Source organism: Macaca fascicularis, chromosome 20 (genome assembly GCF_037993035.2).
Source record: "Macaca fascicularis isolate 582-1 chromosome 20, T2T-MFA8v1.1".
Taxonomy (NCBI): Eukaryota; Metazoa; Chordata; class Mammalia; order Primates; family Cercopithecidae; genus Macaca; species Macaca fascicularis.
This window is the reverse complement of record NC_088394.1, coordinates 23,564,946-23,583,627: the sequence shown is the minus strand read 5'-3', so window position 1 is coordinate 23,583,627 and position 18,682 is coordinate 23,564,946. Positions and strand designations below refer to the sequence as shown.

The window sequence follows — 18,682 nt, the reverse complement described above, 5'->3', positions numbered from 1 at the left end:
CTTTTCAAGAGGTGATTAAGCTAAAATGAGGCTGTAAGGGTGGGCCCTAATCCAACCCAGCTGTGGTACTTAACAGAGGAGATTAGGACATAGAGAGACACCAAGCATGTGCGTGCACAGATGGACAACCATGTGAAAAGGCAGCAGGAGGTCAGCCACCTGCAGTCCAGGAGACAGGCCTCTGAGGAAACCAACCCTGCTGGCACTTTGATCTTGAACTTCCAGCCTACAGAACTGTGAGAAAGTATATTCCTGTTGTTTAAGCCACCCAGTTTATGGCATTTTATTTTGGCAGCTTTAGCAGGCTAATATACTTCCCCATTCCCCCACAGTGCTTCCTGGGTTCAATTATCAGATAAATGATTTGCACTTAAATCCTTATCTCAGGGGCCAGGCGTGAGGGGGCTCACACCTGTAATCCCAGCACTTTGGGTGGCCAAGGTGGGCAGATCACCTGAGGTCAGGAGTTCAAGAGCAGCCCGACCAAGATGGTGAAACCCCGTCTCTACTAAAATTACAAAATGTAGCTTGGTGTGGTGGCACATGCCTGTAGCCCCAGCTACTCAGGAGGCTGAGGCAGGAGAATCCCTTGAACCTGGGAGGCAGAGGTTGCAGTGAACTGAGATCATGCCACTGCACTACAGCCTGGGTGACAGAATGATTTTGTCTAAAAAAAAAATTAGAAAAAAAAAAAAAAAACAGGGCTCAGTGACTCATGCCTGTGATCCCAGCACTTTGAAAGGCCAAGATGGGAGGGTTGTTTGAGCCCAGGAGTTTAAGACCAGCCTGGGCAACACAGTGAAACCCCATCTTTACAAAACATTAAAAAAAATGAAAAATAAAAAAACTAGCCAGGCATGGTGGTGTGCGCCTATAGTCTTAACTTCTTGGAAGGCTGAGGTGGGTGGATCGCTTGAGCCTGGGAGATTGAGGCTGCTGTGAGTCATAATCGTACCATTGCACTCCAGCTTGGGTGACAGAGCAAGACCTTGTCTCATTTAAAACAAACAAACAAAAAAAGACAGAAAAGAAAGAAAAGAAATGAGAAAAGAAAAAAAAAAGGGTGAAAGGAGTCAGGCAGAACTGGACTTAGGCTCTGGATCTGTGGATGGAGTAAAAGAAAATTAAGCCCTAGTATCCTCATCTTTGCTGAATTTCTAGTCCAGGTTAGAAGACCAGATTCACAACTGTAATCCCAGCACTTTGGGAGACCTGACGCAGGTGGATCACTTGAGGTCAGGAGATTGAGACCAGCCTCCAACATGGTGAAATCCTGTCTGTACTAAAAATATAAAAAGTAGCCGGGCATGGTGGTGGGTGCCTGTAGTCCCAGCTACTTGGGAGGTGGAGGCATGAGAATCGCTTGAACCCAGGAGGCAGAGGTTGCAATGAGCTGAGATCACGCCACAGCACTCAAGCCTGGGTGGCACAGCAAGAGTCTGTCTCAAAAACAACAACAACAACAACAACAAACAAGCAAGCAAAAAACCAAAAACCAGCCATCCAGATAATGAGTTGGCGTTCCTAGTGTCACAGTAAAAAGAGCATTTGCCTGGGCAACAGGGACCTCAGTTCTGGCAGTAACTGATTAATCGCCAAGCTTTTTGGGGGCAGGGTAGGAATCTTGTGTGTTTTGCTTTCCATTTATTTCCAGTGTCCAGCACCGTGCTGAAGACTGAGTGATACATTAGCACTGAATGAAGGACGAAGTATGATTTTGGGTTAGGCTGTTTAGCACTGCAGCTTCTAGGTGTGAGAAGTGGGTGTAATAACTTTTGTTGCATGATGTGTGTGTTATTTCAATGATGTAAGGGAAGGGCTTTATCCACTGGGTTACCTGACTGGATGCAACGTGGTGGTTTTCTCCAGCCAGGCGCTGTGCCTTATGGATAAACAAGAAGACTCTGAGGCCAGACAGGGTTGGGTTGAGACCCCAACCCTGCCACTTACAGTCTGTGTGGACTTCAATGAGGTGCTTAAATTCAGCATCTAGTAAGCTCTCAATAAAAGCTACCCAATAAAGTGTTCTGCCAGGGCGGGAACTTCACTTTGCCACACTTGAGCATCTCCCGCCAGCTTTGTACTGTTTTCTGTTTGCCCACTAGAGGTCAGGCTAACCCCGAAGTTCAAAGCTCCTAAACCCAGTCCGAAACACCATTTCTAAAGTGTCCAAGCAGGGCGCGGGGGCTCACGCCTGTAATCTCATCACTTAGGGAGGCTGAAGCGGGAAGATCACTGGAGCCCAGGAGTTCCAGACCAGCCTGAGCAACAAAGTGAGACCCCCAAAATACGAAAAGATTAGCTAGCAGTTGTGGCGAGGGCCTATTGTCCCAGCTACTTGGGAGGCTGAGCTGGGAGGCTGAGCTGGGAGAACTGCTTGAGCCCTGGAGGTTGAGGCTGGCTCCAGTGAGCTGTGATTGTGCTGCTTCACTCCAGCCTGGGAAACAGAGCGAGACCCAGCCTGAAAACAGTGTCGGGAGGGGAAAATGACTTAACCCGTGAAACCGCGCTGGTCATACGTATACATTTTCCAAGGCTGCTCTCTGCCCTTCTCAGCCAACCCTGGGATTTTATCACTAGACTAAGAGAATGGAGATTTCTATTGAGGGCAAATTTATTGAGTTACTTCTGGGAAATCACCAGGGAACAAAGGACACAAAAGAAAGGGAAAGCTGGAGGTAATAATAACAATTTCTGAGTATTGACGATGTATTCGGAACTTAATTTTACACTTATTAACTGATTTCATGATTGTAACACTCTATGGGGTAGGTATAATTAGTTTCACGTTACGGGTGAAAAGCCGGCACGGGGATGTAGCTCTGGGCTCTTAATCACGGTGTGACGCTGAGATTAGCAAGAACCTGACTGCCATCAGGAACTGGCCGATTTATTTCAGGTCTAGGATCTATGAAATACAAAAGGCTTTGAGCGTTTCCCAGGTGCAGATATTTTTGTTGTTGTTGTTTGTTGTTTTGAGATGGAATCTCACTCCGTTGCCCAGGCTGGAGTGCACTGGAGTGCTCTTGACTCGCTGTAACCGCCGCTTCCTGGGTTCAGGTGATTCTCCTGCCTCAGCCTCCTGAGTAGCTAGGATCACAGGTACGTGCAACCATGCACGTACACAAAAAACCAGGCTAATTTTTGTGTTTTTAGTAGGGACAAGATTTCGCCACATTGGACAGGCTGGTGTTGAAGTCCTGCCCTCAGGCGATCTGCCCGCCTCGGCCTCCCAAAGTGCTGGGATTACAGACGTTAGCCACCATGCCCAGCCTCCAGGTGCAGATGTTTTTGGTCTTTGAGACACATCTTTTGGGTTCGTTGAACCAGGGAGAAAACTGTCCTCCTCCCTCCTTCGTTTATCTCTGTCTGTGGCTCTTTGGAGGTCACACAAACATGGGTTCAAATCTTGGCACTGCTGTTTGCCAGCCATGTGGCCTGGGTAAGTATGTACTTTACTGAGCAGCAGTTTCCTCTACTGTAAAATGTAGAATTTTTCTCACAGGCCACTCTCCAATCTCTCTGACTCCTCTTCTGTCTCCTCTGGAATGTGAGTTCCTGGAGGAAAGTTTCCATCTTGGCCAGGCACAGTGGCTCACGCCTGTCATCCTAGCACTTTGGAAGGCTGAGGTGGGAGGATCACTTGAGCCCGGGAGTTTGAGACCAGCCTGGGCAACATAGTGAGGCCCTGTATCTGCAAAAATTAAAAAATTAGCCATATGTGGTGGCATGCACATGTAGTCCCAGCTACTCGGGAGGCTGAGGCAGGAGGCTGACTGAGCCCAGGAGTTTGAGGCTACAGTAAGTTATGATTGCGCCACTGAACTCCAGCCTGGGAGACTCTGTCTAGAAAGAAAGAAAGAAAGGAGGAAAGGAAAGAGAGAAGGAAGGAAGGAAAGAAGGGAGGGAGGAAGGAAGGGAAGAAGGAAGGAAAGTAATTTCTTTTTCTCTTTCTTTTTTTTATTATACTTTATGTTCTAAGGTACATGTGCACAACGTGCAGGTTTGTTACATATATATACATGTGCCATGTTGGTTTGCTGCACCCATTAACTCGTCATTTACATTAGGTATATCTCCTAATGCTGTCCCTCCCCGCTCCCCGCACCCCACAATAGGCCCCAGTGTGTGATGTTCCCCTTCCTGTGTCCAAGTGTTCTCATTGTTCAATTCCCACCTATGAGTGAGAACACGCGGTGTTTGGTTTTCTGTTCTTGCGATAGTTGGCTGAGAATGATGGTTTCCAGCTGCATCCATGTCCCTACAAAGGACACGAATTCATCCTTTTTTATGGCTGCATAGTATTCCATGGTGTATATGTGCCACATTTTCTTAATCCAGTCTGTCACTGATGGACATTTGGGTTGGTTCCAAGTCTTTGCTATTGTGAATAGTGCCGCAATAAACATACGTGTGCATGTGTCTTAATAGCAGCATGATTTATAATCCTTTGGGTAAGGAAAGTAATTTCTAGTGTCCAGAACAGCCTGGCATATATTAGATGCTAAAGAAATAAACGCTGATGGCTGCCTGATGCTGCTTCCCACTGAACGTCCGTTAAAGTGTAAGTGTTCCCCTTCTATATTCTCATTGAAAGTACAGGACTTCAATCATTTGCTAATGACTGTCAAGCAGCCATTCATTCATGGAGGCATGCATTCATTCCTGAACACTTGTGCATTAGGGGCTGGGCGTGGTGGCTCACACCTGTAATCCCAGCACATTGGGAGGCTGATGCAGGTGGATCACTTGAGGTCAGGAGTTCCAGATCAGCCTGGCCAACGTGGCAAAACCCTGTCTCTACTAAAAATACAAAAATTAGCTGGGCGTGGTGGTGCACACCTGTAATTCTAGCTATTTGGGAGGCTGAGGCAGGAGAATAGCTTGAACCTGGGAGGTGGAGGTTGCAGTGAGCCAAGATTGTACCACTGTACTCCAGCCTGGGTGACAGAGCTAAACTCCGTCTAAAAAAAAAAAAAAAAAAAAAAAGGTTAGGGGCCTGCTCTCAAGAGCTTCAAGTCCAACATGAGACAAACTGGCCATTATGGAGTTCCAGCCTGAACAGTCCCACCCTTGGCTGACCCCACCGTCCATGTGCGTTTTCTGTGTATTTGATCCTTGCCTACTTAGAAGTGGAACTCACTGGGCCAGGTGCGGTGGCTCACGCCTGTAATCCCAGCACTTTGGGAGGCCGAGGCGGGCGGAACACGAGGTCGGGAGATCGAGACCATCCTGGCTAACATGGTGAAACCCTCTCTCTACTAAAAATACAAAAAATTAGCCAAGAGTGGTGGTGGGCGCCTGTAGTCCCAGCTACTTGGGAGGCTGAGGCAGGAGAATGGCACGAACCTGGGAGGCGGAGCTTGCAGTGAACTGAGATTGTGCCACTGTACTCTAGCCTGGGTGACAGAGTGAGACTCCATCTCAAAAAAAAAAAAAAAAAAATAGAAAGAAGTGGAACTCGCTGTGGCCAAGCTATGCTCTTCTCTGATTCTCCAGACTGAGGATCCATTAGTATTAGTCCATTATCGCACTGCCATAAAAAATTACCTGAAATTGAGTAATTTATAAAGAAAAGAGTTTTAATTGTTTCACGGTTCTGCAGGCTCTACATGAATCATGTCTGGGGAGGCCTCAGGAAACTTACAATCATGGAAGAAGGGGAAGCAGGCACATCTTACATGGCTGGAGTAGGAGGAGGAGAGAGAGGTGGGAGGTGATTCACTTTAAACAACCAGATCTCATGCTGAGCGTGGTGGCTCACACCTATAATCCCAGCACTTTGGGAGGCCAAGGCAGGCGGATCACCTGAAGTCAGGAGTTCAAGACCAGCCTGGCCAACATAGTGAAATGCTGTCTCTATAAAAATACAGACACACACACAAAAGATTAGCTGGATGTGGTGGTGGATGCCTATAATCCCTGCTACTCAGGAGGCTGAGGCAAGAGAATCACTTGAACCCAGGAGGCAGAGGTGGGAGTGAGCTGAGATCATGCCACTGCACTCTAGCCTGGGTGATAGAGCAAGACTCCGTCTCAACAAAACAAAACAAAACAAAACAAACAAAAATAAACAACCAGATCTCATGAGCACTCATGAGCAGCACCAAGGGGGACATCCAGCCCCATGATCCAATCACCTCCCACCAGGCCCTGCCTCCAACATTGGGGATTATGATCTGACATGAGATTTGGGTGGGGACATGGACCCAAACCATGTCAGGAGCATAAATCAAGACTCCTGGGGCTGAGTATGGTGGGTCGTGCCTGTAATCCCATCACTTTGGAAGGCTGAGGGGGAAGGATCGCTTGAGTCCAGGAGTTCAAGGCCAGCCTGGACAACATAGTGGGACACTATGTAAAAAAATAAAAAATTATCCAGGCATGGTGGCGTGCACCTGTAGTCCTAGGTACTTGAGAGGCTGAGGTGGGAGGATGGCTTGAGCCCAAGAGGTTGAGGCTGTAGTGAGCTAAGGTGGTACCACTGAACTCCAACCTGGTTGGCAGAGGAGACCCTGACTGAAAACAACACCACGAAACAAAACAAAACAAAACAAAAACTCCAGTTTCCTCTTATATGGTTGGAGCAGGAAGAAGTGGGGGAGGAGGTGTGTGTGTGTGTGTGTTTAAATCTTTTTTTCTTTTGGCAAGCACACATGTGCACAACCTAATATACACATCATGCGTGCTTCTCTTTTCTTGGGGTTAAGTCCCAGCATGACCAACCTCGGGCAGGTCTGTTCTCTCTGGACCTCCTTTTCCTTATCTGCTCAATGAGGCTGATGGATACTGAGCTTTCCAAGGTACCTTTTCACAATAACATGTTCTCAACCAGTGTGCAGGTGTTCCCCTCCTAGGGATACATTTCTTGCATCTTTCTCACATACGTGGCCCTGCCCGCACACACAGACACGGAGCTGCAGTGTGTGCACATCTATTCCACACTCTGTCCCTGCAAGCCTTCCTTGGGCTATCTGGACTAGTAAGGAATAAAACAAGAAACAGAGGGTCATGGTGGTGAGGGTGAGGGAGGCAGAGTCCCAAAGGCCTGTTCTTGCCCTTAGGAGGTTCTGGTGCAGGAGGTCTGGGTCACATTCTTGGACAGATGCTGGAGGCCAGCTCTGCCCTAGTCTATGATCGAGGCCAGGTACTCTTTGAACTGGTGACTATGGGGAAGCAGTACTTCTGAGCCCTCTCTAGACCCAGCTTTACCCCTACAAGCTCTGCAAATCACTTCTTAGTATTTAACTTTTTTTTTTTTTTTTTGATTTAGAGATCAGGTGTATCAGTCCGTTCTCACACTGCTGTAAAGAAATAACTGAGACTGAGTAATTCATAACGAAAAACAGTTTAATTGGCTCATGGTTCTGCAGGCTCTACAGGATGCTTGGCGGGGGAGGCTTCAGGAAACTTACAATCATGGTGGAAGGCGAAGGGGAAGCAGTTTCCTCTTACATGGTTGGAGCAGGAGGAAGTGGGGGAAGAGGTGCTACACAATTTTAAATGAGCAGATCTGGTGGTAACTCACTATCACGAGAACAGAATCCAAGGGGAAATCCCCTCCCATGATCCAATCACCTCCCACCAGGCCCCACCTCCAACACTGGGGTTTACAATTCGACATGAGATATGGGAGGGAACACAGACCCAAACCGTATCACCAGGTCCTGCTTTGTGGCCCAGGCTGGAGTGCAGTGGCATGATCATAGCTCATTGCAGCCTCAAACTCTCAGACGCAGAGATCCTCCCGCCTCAGCCTCTGGAGTAGCTGGGACGACAGGCGTGCACCATCATGCTCGGCTGATTCTTAGTATTTTTGAAAGCATGGTTAGCAGTGCGTGTGTGGAGGAAGGAAGGGTGTAGAGGGCTGGTGTTCCCCCGCTGTTCCTTCTCCACAGGAGAAATGGAGCTGGGCGTGTCTAATTCCAGCTTGCCAGCTGAGGGCGCTTCTGTTCCGTAATTCCACCACCCTGGCCTTGGTGAGCCAAGCACAATTTCTTATCCCAAAGGTAGACCTAAGAGCCGGTTCTTTTTCACTCAAAGTGAGGGAGCTTTCAACACAGCCCATAGCCAACGCAGACCAGGCATGGTGGTGGGCACCCGTAGTCTCAGCCATCAGGAGGCTTAGGCGGGAGGATTGTTTGAGCTGAGGAGGTCGAGTCCAGTCTGGGCAACACAGGGAGACCCCATCTCTTAAAAAACAAAAAACACCAGCCTGGCAACATGGTAAAACCCTGTCTCTACTAAAAATACAAAAATTAGCTGGGCACGATGGTGTACGCTTGTAGTCTCAGCTGCTGGGGGGGCTGAGGCAAAAGAATCATTTGAACCCAGGAGGCAGAGGTTGCAGTGAGCCAAGATCATGCCACTGCACTCCGGCCTGGGTAAAAAAGCCAGGCTATCTCAAACCAAACCAAACCAAACCAAACCAAACCAAACCAAACCAAACAAAACCACCCTAAAATCAAGCAAACAGAAAACAAAAACAAAACAAAAAATACCCACAAGGTTTAGGCTGCCACCTATCTTTGTTTGATGGTGAGGTAGAGATTGGGAGGAGAGAAGGGAATCATTTCTTGCCTATGGGGTAATAGGGAATGCAAATTTTCACCCCTTGACTTGAGATGGGTTCCCTAGCAGCAGATCCTAAGATGGAAACCAAGAATTCTCAGGAGGAGATGAGTGAGGAAGCAGGATAAAACACTACAGAAAGCTCACTAATGCTGCAGGAAGCAAAATGACAGCACAGAGCTGGTCCCCACTTAAGGCCAAGGGGCTGGCCCCATTCCCCGAGTTGTCGTCTGACATCTGATCCCAGGAGGTGGTGGGGGCCATCGTCTCCTAGTGTTTTCTTTCTGGCCAAGGGCTGTGTATTAGTTTGGAAGGCTGCCGAAACAAAGTACCACCACCTGGGTGGCTTAAACCCCAGACATTTATTCTCTCATAGTTCTGGAGGCTGGAAGTCCAAGTTCAAGGTGCCAGCAGGGTTGGTCCTTTCTGAAGGCCACAAGGGAGAATCTGTTCCATGCCTTTCCCTCAGCCTCTAGTGGTCTGCTGGCAATCTTTGGTTTTGCTTGGCTTGTAGAAGCATCACTTGAATCTCTGTCTCCTTTTTTGAAGCAGGGTCTTGTTCTGTCACCCAGGTTGGAGTGCAGTGGTGCAATCATGGCTCACTGCAACCTCCACCTCCCAGGCTCAAGTGATCCTCCTGCCTCAGCCTCCCGAGTTGCTGGGACTACAGGCACGTGCCACCATGCCCAGCTAGTTTTTTGGTATTTTTGGTAGAGATGGGGTTTCACTGTGTTGCCCAGGCTGGTCTCAAACTCCTGAGCTCAAGTGATCCCCCCACCTTGGCATCCCAAAGTGCTGGGATTACAGGCGCCTGGCCCTATGCCTTCATTTTTACCTAGCATTGTGTGTGTGTGTGTGTGTGTGTGTGTGTCTGTCTGTCTGTCTATCTGTCTGTGTCCAAATATCCCCTTTTTATAAGGACAGCGGTGGTCCTAGTCTGTTTGCATTACTATAAAGGAATACCCTAGGTTGGGTAATTTATAAAGAAAAGAGATTCATTTGGCTCACAGTTCTGCAGGCTGTACAGGGAACATGGCGTTAGCATCTGCTTCTGCTGAGAGCTCAGGATGCTTCCATTCATGGCAGAAGGCCAAGGGGGAGCTGGTGTGTGCAGAGACTACATGGTGAGAGAGGAAGCAAAAGAGGGAGGGAGGTGCTGGGCTCTTTGTAACAATCACTTCTCAATTTATTACTGGGAGGACAGCACCAAGTCATTCGTGAAGGATCTGCCCCCATGACTCAAATACCTCCCACTAGGCCCCACCTCCAACACTGGGGATCACATTTCAACATGAGATTTGGAGGAGACAAATATCCAAACTCTATCAGTGGTTATATTGGACCAGGGCCCTAAAGACCTAATCATATCATTTAAGTTAATTACCTCTTTAGAGGCCCTCTTTCCAAATAAGGTCACATTCTAAGATATTGAGGGTTAGGACTTTAACGCTGGAATTTTAGGGGCATACAATTAACTCAACCTATACCAGGCAGTGTTCTAGAGAGGAAACAGCTGTGAGCCATTAGCAGCCAGTGCTCTGGGCATCTGGGGATGGATGCACTAGCTGGGAAGAGGGTCCCTGTGAGGCACCAACAGCACTCACTACACCAGTGGTTCTCAAAGTGTAACCCCTGGGCCAGCAGCATCAGCCTCCCCTGGGAATGTGCTACGAAATGCAAAGTCTTGGGCCTTCCTCCAGACCTTACTGAATCAGAAACTGTGGGGATGGTGCCTCACAGTCTGTCGTGATTCTGATGCATACCAGCGTTTGAGAACCACTGCCATATACCACTCGGTCACTGAACAACAAATGCTGATGGCAGAGAAAGGCAGTGAGCATTGATCCAGGAGGCTTGAGGGTCCCCAGGGAACGCAGGACTGCCGCACTGCGTAACTCTAGGGAGCACCATTCAGGTTGCAATGCAGGTCAATGGTGCTCACAGAGCACAGTCTGAAGCATGCAATTGAGTACAGTTGCATGGTGCATCCCTGGAGTGGTGCAGCTGCCACCATGGAGCCAGGCCTAGGCTATTCTATTAAGGGAAGTGCGGTGCTTTCTAGCAGGGCTAGAAATAGTCGAATCAGGGGCAGGTGTGGTGGCTCACCCCTGTAATCCCAGTGCTTTGGGAGGCCGAGGTGGGAGACTGCTTGAGTTAAAGAGCAGCCTGGGCAACATCATGAGACTCTCCCCCATCTCTACAAAAGATGAAAAGATTATCCAGGCATGGTGGTGCATGGCTGAGGCTGAGGCAGGAGGATCACTTGGGAGGCTGAGGCAGGAGGATCACTTGGGAGGCTGAGGCAGGGGGATCACTTGGGAGGCTGAGGCAGGGGGATCACTTGGGAGGCTGAGGCAGGGGGACCACTGGGGAGGCTGAGGCAGGAGGATCACTTGAGTGCAGGGCTTCCCGGCTGCAGTGAGCTTAGGTCCCATCACTGCACTCCAGCCTGGATGACAGAGTGAGACTCTGTCTCAAAAAATAAAAAAGTGAAAACAAAAAACCCAGAGAAGCCATGCTCATGCATATGCCCCGATCAATGCTTGAGCTCCATCTGATGCACTGCATGATGTGAAACTGAGACAGGGTGAGGACCCCCTTTTGTAGGGGCCTGTGGATCCTAAGAATGGAAATAAAGAAAAATTCTGAGTTCCTTCAAGGGAAATTCCAGGCACCTAGCTAGCCCTGAGAACTAAATAAGTAACTTCTTCTTCTTTTTTTTTTTTTTTTTTTTTGAGACTGTCTCACTCTGTTGCCAGGCTGGAGTGCAGTGGTGTGTTGTTGGCTCACTGCAACCTCTGCCTCCTGGGTTCAAGCGATTCTCCTGCCTCAGCCTCCTGAGTAGCTGGGACTACAGGGGTGTGCCATGACGTCCAGCTAATTTTTGTATTTTTAGTAGAGATAGGGTTTCACTATGTTGGCCAGGATGGTCTCCATCTCTTGACCTCTTGATCTGCCCACTTTGGCCTCCCAAAGTGCTGGGATTACAGGCATGAGCCAATGCACCCGGCCCTAAATAAGTAACTTCTTAAATAAGAAAGGCAATCATCCTGAAACAATAGCCAAGGAAGTTAGAGTCAGGAGATACTTGCTTTCCCTACAGAAACTGAAGATAACACCTTAACAAAGGTCCCTGAATTGTCTTTCAGATGATGGGACATAGACCCCAGGTAAGAGTGAAGCGAAGACTCAACTTTAAGCACCACCTTCTAAGTTTCTTTTGAGGAGCTTGGAGAAAGTTACTCCCTGTTGGTCTAAGTGATACAGGCACTATAAAAAGAAATGATTAAGGCAGATAGTGAGGGTAAGGAAGTCCTCAACCAGGTTTCCCTTTTAACAAAAAGCAGCCCCCAAATCATTTATTTTCTAACAAACAGCAGCCTATAAAATCAAGCTGCAGACATAGATAAGCAAGCTGGAAGCTTGCACGGGTGAATGCTGGCAGCTGTGCCAATAGGAAAAGGCTACCTGGTGGCCAGGCATGCTCAACATGGAGGCTCCATCTTCCCTTTTCGTTGTCAACCACATGTACAGTAAGGAACAGTCAACATCACACCGGCCAGGTAGAGAAGCCATTTTCATAATGGAAGATTAGGATGGGGTGGCCAGCTTCTTTGTGCACTATGTAAATATCACAGCTGGTCCACCAATCTTTGGGCCCTATGTAAATTAGACAACACCTCCTCACGGCAATCTATAAACCCTCCCCTTCCCCCACATGCACTTCACCGCAAAACCAAAAGACCCACTTGGGTGCCCCCTCTCTCTGCAGGAGACAGAGCTTTTCTCTTTCTCTCTATTAAACTTCTTCTCTTAAACTCACTTCTTGTGTGTCCGTGTCCTCGATTTCCTTGATGTGAGACGACGAACCTCAGGCATTTACCCCAGACAACAAAGGTGCTTCATAAGGTCATGCAGCGGTAAGTGGCAGAGCGGGGATTTGAACAGAGGCAGTCTGGCTCCAAGGCTCCAAGGCTGGGTTCTCTCTCTCTCTCTCTCTCTCTCTCTTTCTCTCTTTCCCTCTCTCTCTTTCTCTCCTTTTCTCTCTCTCTCTGTCTCTTTCTCTCCTTTTCTCTTTCCTTCCTTCCTTCCTCTTCTTTTTTCTTTCTTTCTTTCTCTTTCTTTCTTTCTTTTCTTTCTTTCTTTCTTTCTTTCTTTCTTTCTTTCTTTCTTTCTTTCTTTCTTTCTTTCTTTCTTTCTTTCTTTCTTTCTTTTTCTTTCTTTCTTTCTCTCTCTCTTTCTTTCCTTTATTTCCTCTCTCTTTCTCTCTCTCTCTTCCTTTCTGCCCTCCCCTCCCCTCCCCTCCTCTCTCTCTCTCCCTCTCCTCTCCTCTCCTCTCCTCTCGTCTGCTCTCCTCTCTCTGTTGCCCAGGCTGAAGTGCAGTAATGCAATCTCGGGTCACTACAACCTCTACCTCCCCAGCTCAAGCAATCCTCGCACCTCAGCCTCCCAAGCAGCTGAGACTATAGGCATGCACCACTATGACCAGATAATTTTTTTTTTTTTGAGACAGATTCTTACTCTGTTACTCAGGCTGGAGTGATGTGGTGCGATCTTGGCTCATTGCAACCTCTGCCTCCCAGGTTCAAGGGATTCTGGTGGCTCAGCTCCTGAGTAGCTGGGATTACAGGTGCCCACGACCTTGCCAAGCTAATTTTTGTATTTTTAGTAAAGACGGGGTCTCATTATGTAGCCCAGGCTGGTCTCCTGGACTCAAGCAATCCTTTCACCCCAGCCTCCCCAAATGCTAGGATTTCAGGAGTGAGCCACCATGCCTGGCCAAGGCTAGGCTTTTATCTCCCAGCCTATGTGACCTTCTGATGGAGTCACAGGTGAGGGGGGCATGGTACATGAAGACTTGATTTTCACCAAGCACTCAACTTGGTTCCCAGTCCAACTCTATTTCTGCCCCAGGGTTCCTTCTTGGTATTGGAAATGGATAAAGCCTGTGGGTTTTTATTAAGTTTTTTTTCCCCACACGACACTGATGTATCAAGGGGGTTTTACCCAGGCTAGATTATGACTTTGTCTTTGACTTTTGATTTTAAAAACTAAGCGTTTGCTTCCATTGTTCTCTGGTTTTCTGGTGACAACTTTCTCCCTAAGGCAATGAGTAGGTGACTCATGTTGCGTTGCCTGGAGGACGGGGTGGGGAAGGAGTGAGCGGGAAGGGGCGTCAGAGTACTGAGCATGATTCCACTTATAGGAGGAATCTAAAACAGTCAAGTGCACGGAATCAAAGAGTGGAATGGTGGTTGCTAGGGACTGGGGGAGGGAGAAATGGGGAGTTACTAATCAATGGGCAGAAAGCTGCAGTCAAGCAAGATGAATAAGCTCTAGAAATCTGCTGTATGACATTTACCTATAGTCAACAGGAATGTATCGGACACTTAAAAAATCTGTTAAGAGAGGAGATGTCATGTTGTGTTCTTTTTTCTTTTGAATTTCTTTCTTTCTTTCTTTTCTTTCTTTCTTTCTTTCTTTCTTTCTTTTTTTTAAGAGATGAGGGTCTTGCTATGCTGCCCAGTCTAGTCTTGAACTCCTGGCCTCACGCAATCTTCTGCCTTGGCCTTCCAAAGTGCTGAAATTACAGGTGTGAGCCACTGCACATGGCCCCTGTGTTCTTATCAAGATTAAAAAATAAAAAGAGATGGCCAGGCATGGTGGCTTGTGCCTGTAATCCCAGTGCTTTGGGAGGCTGAGGTGAGGGGGTGTTGCTTGAGGTCAGGAGTTTGAGACCAGCCTGGGCAACACAGTGAGACCCAGTCTATATTTTAAAAAAGAGAGAGAAAGATGGAGTGTATCACATCTGTTTCTCTGTATCTCATTTTTCATCTCCTCCACCTTCACTTTGTTCTACTTCTTGTCAGCCTCAAGTCTTGGAGATGGGGTTGAAGATTCTGTGGCTAGCCCAGGTCTGCCCTTCTGGGACACACTGCCCCTCCAGGGAAGTGCTGCCCAAAAGGAATGTCATGGGAACCACACATGTAATTTTACACTTTCTGCTAGCCACATTAGAAAGGTAAAGAGAGACTGGCCATGGTGGGACATGCCTGTAATCTCAGCACTTTGGGATGCCAAGGTGGAAGATTGCTTGAGCCCAGTTTAAGATGAGCCTAGGCAAAATGGTGAGACCCTGTGTCCACAGAAATAAATAAATAGCCAGTGTGGTGGCTTATGCCTATAATCCTAGCACTTTTGGAGGCAGAGGTGGGCGGATTCCCTGAGCTCAGGAGTTCGAGACCAGCTTGGACAATGTGGTGAAACCCCATCTCTACTAAAAATATATAAAAATTAGCCAGCGGTGGTGGCGTACATCTGTAGTCCCAGCTATTTGGGAGGCTGAAGCAGGAGAATCGCTTGAACCTAGGAGGCAGAGGCTGCAGTGAGCCAAGATTGTGCCACTGCACTCCAGCCTGGGCGACAGAGTGAGACTCTGTCTCAATAAATAAATAAATAAATAAATAAATAAAAATGAGGCTAGGCACGGTGGCTGATGCCTGTAAGCCTAGCACTTTGGGAGGCCAAGGTGGTCAGATCACAAGGTCAGGAGTTCGAGACCAGCCTGGCCAACATAGTGATACCCTGTCTCTACTAAAAATACAAAAAAATTAGCCAGACATGGTGGTGCGTGCCTGTAGTCCCAGCCACTTGGAAGGCTGAGGCAGTAGAATTGCTTGAACCTGGGAGGCAGAGGTTGCAGTGAGCCAAGATCGTGCCACTGCACTCCAGCTTGGACAACAGAGTGAGACTCTGTCTCAAAAAAAAAAAAAAAAAAAAAAATTAGCTGGCTGAGGTGGGAGGATGGATTCAGCCCAGGAATCTGAGGCTGCGGTGAACTATGATCACACCACTGCACTGCAGCCTGGGAGACAGAGCAAGGCTCTGTCTCCAAAAAATAAAAGTAAAGAGACACCCATGACAATTTTCTTTTTTCTTTTTCTTTTCTTTTTTTTTTTTTGAGACGGAGTCTTGCTCTATTGCCCAGGCTGCTGGAGTGCAGTGGCACAATCTCGGTTCACTGCAACCTCCACCCCCCTACCACGGGTTCAAGCGATTCTTGTGTCTCAGCCTCTGGAGTAGCTGGGATTACAGGTGTCCACCACCAGGCCCAGCTAATTTTTGTATTTTTAGTAAAGAGGAGATTTTGCCATGTTGGCCAGGCTGGTCTCCAACTCCTGACCTCAAGTGATCTGCCTGCCTTGGCATCCCAAAGTGTTGGAATTACAGGCGTGAGCCACTGAACCCGGCTGACAATTTTCATATTTTATTTAACCCAATATGACTAAACTATTGTTTCTTCAATGTGCTATCAATATAAAACATCATTACTTTCTTTTTCCATACTAAAGTTTTTTTAAATACTGGGGTGTAATTTATACTAATGATCCCAACTTAATGCAGACTCACCACATTTCAAGTGCATGACGGCCACATGTGCCCAGTGGATACTGCAATGGACAGTGGAGCTCTAGAGCTCTGAACATCTGTGTTCCAGGGTGACCTTACTTCCATGACTAATGTCGGAGGATGGCTGTAAGGCCCAGGGCTATTTGTGTCCAGCTCCAACTTAATCTCTTCTGGGGAAATGAGCTTTGTTCTCTTTTAGTGGAGAATCTGTCCTTGCTTTGCCCATTGTGGGATGTTTTCCAGAGCACAGATGCTAATGTTGTTCTAAAAAACTGGGGTTCTTGGCCAGGCGAGGTGGGTCACGCCTGTAATCCCAGCACTTTGGAAGGCCGAGGTGGGCGGATCACGAGGTCAGGAGATTGAGACCATCCTGGCTAACACGGTGAAACCCCATCTCTACTAAAAATACAAAAAATTAACTGGGTGTGGTTGCGGGTGCCTGTAGTCCCAGCTACTCGGGAGACTGAGGCAAGAGAATGGTGTGAACATGGAAGGCGGAGCTTGCAGTGAGCCACGATTGCGTCACTGCACTCTAGCCTGGGTGACAGAGCAAGATTCCATTCCCCCGAAAACGAAACAAAACAAAACAAAACAAAGCAAAACGAAACTGGGGTTCTTCACCAGGCAAGTAACAAAGACTCTTTTTTTTTTTTTCCAGTGGAAAATAACTTTTATTGAGACCCCACCAGCTGTAAAATCTGCTCCTGGCATTAAGCTCCTTCTTCCTTTGCAATTCGGTCTTTCTTGAGTGGCCCCATGAATGCTTTCTTCTCCTCCATGGTCTGGAAGAGGCCATGGCCAAACTTGGAGGTGGTGTCAGTGAACTTAAGGTCAATCTTCTCCAGAGCCCGTGGCTTCGTCTGCACCAGCAAGGACTTGCGGAGGGTGAGTACTCACTTCTTGGTTCCCACCACACAGTCTTTCAGCATGACAAAGTCATTGGTCACTTCACCATAGTGGACAAAGCCACCCAGAGGGTTGACGCTCTTGTCAGACAGGTCATAGTCGGTAGAAGCATTGTTCTTGATCAGCTTGCTGTCCTTGATAAGGTAGCCCTGGCCAATCTTAGAGATCTTCTTGTTGATCTCAGTGCAGTGATGGTAGCCTTTCTGCCCAGCACGTGCCACAGAGAAGGCCACACGAGCAGGATGCCATGCCCCAATACAGGCCACCTTACGCAGGCCTCAGTGGGTCTTATGGGGCAGCTTCTTGGTGTGCCAACGACTGGTGACCCCTTTGTAGCCTTTGCCCTTGGTCACCCTGATGACGTCGATCATCTCATCCTGCCCAAACACTTGGTTCACAGGTACCTGCTGCTCGAGCCTCTCACGGGCCCAGTCCAGCTTCTTGGCCACGGTGCCTTCGTGTACCTGGATCTCCATCAGGTGGGCCTTCTACTGGCACAGAGGAAGCAGGCGCATCTGGGTGTGGGCAATGACACGGATGACTTGGCAGTACTTCTTCATGCTGCTGAAGTCCTTCTCCAGCTGCTTCTTGCCAACCTCATCCTGCCATTTCTTGCAGTACTTGGTAAAGGCCTTCTTCTTAGATTTATACCAGTTCTTATAGAAACGCCTCTTGCATTCATCACTGATGTGCTCAGCGAAGACAGTCTTGAAGGTCCGGAGGCCTCGAGGGGTTTCCACGTAGCCCTCAATGCCCACAACCACCATGGGTGGCGTCTCCACAATGGTCACAGCCTCCACCACCTCCTTCTTGTGCACCTTGGATCCTGGCCTGTGGACTTCCTGCACGATGTGGGTCATGTCAGCCTTGTATCCCAGGAAGGCTGTGAGGTGGACCGGCTTAGATGGGTCATCCTTAGGGAAGCTCTTGACCTTCCCGCAATGCCTGCTGCTGTGCTTCCGAGGCACCCATGTCTGGGAGCGGAGAACGTTCTGTGAGACATCACACCATCAAATCCTGCCGGTAGAGAACAAAGACTCTTTATAGGGATGTAGGTTTGGATCAATAGGAGTTCTATTACTTGATACAAGTAAAGGAAAACACTGGGAGTATTCTCTAAAGCAGTGTCTTCCCAAGAGAAAGTGATAGGCGGGTCTTATGGGGTGGATAGAGAAGGGAGAGGATGCATCATTGTGTGGAGTTGGGTCTCAGTTGCGCAGATGTGGTGAGCCATCATGCCAGCACATAGCTTGCATGTTAAGGTAATGAAGCTATAGCACCTCTGGGGGTGGAGACTTTAGCATGGTAATGAGGAATGCTCACTTGCATTCATCTTTAAGTTGTGGGAGTCTGCCAGGAGCTGGTTTTAACCAGTTAGGTGACTTCATTCCATACAAGGTGTGGGAAGAAAAAGGCTCCAGGGCAGGAGGCTATAAAACAGGCTGATTGCTCAAGTTCATTAAATTCCTGTAATCTCTGGAGACCCTCCCTGTCTGCTTACACTAGGTAAACCTGACCTGTGTGTTAACATGGAGAGCAGAGGATGTTATGTATTCATTTAAAAATCATATATTGAATATGTCATAAGCTCAAGATTCTGTACTAGCATGCAGTTCAGGGTCCTAGGGGAATGGGACCAAAGCCTCAGTCTTTTTTTTTTTTTTTTTTTTTTTGAGACAGAGTCTCACTCTATCACCCAGACTGGAGTGCACTGGCATGATCTTGGCCCATTGCAACCTCTGCCTCCCTGGTTCAAGCAGTTCTTGTGCCTCAGCCTCCAGAGTGGCTGGGATTA

The 18,682-nt window shown here is 48.1% G+C and overlaps 1 pseudogene; it reads right to left on the bottom strand.

The window, feature by feature from the left end:
- Window positions 1–16,622: 16,622 nt before the first annotated feature.
- On the bottom strand, window positions 16,623–17,890 carry LOC102117703 (large ribosomal subunit protein uL3 pseudogene; annotated as a pseudogene).
- Window positions 17,891–18,682: the final 792 nt, after the last annotated feature.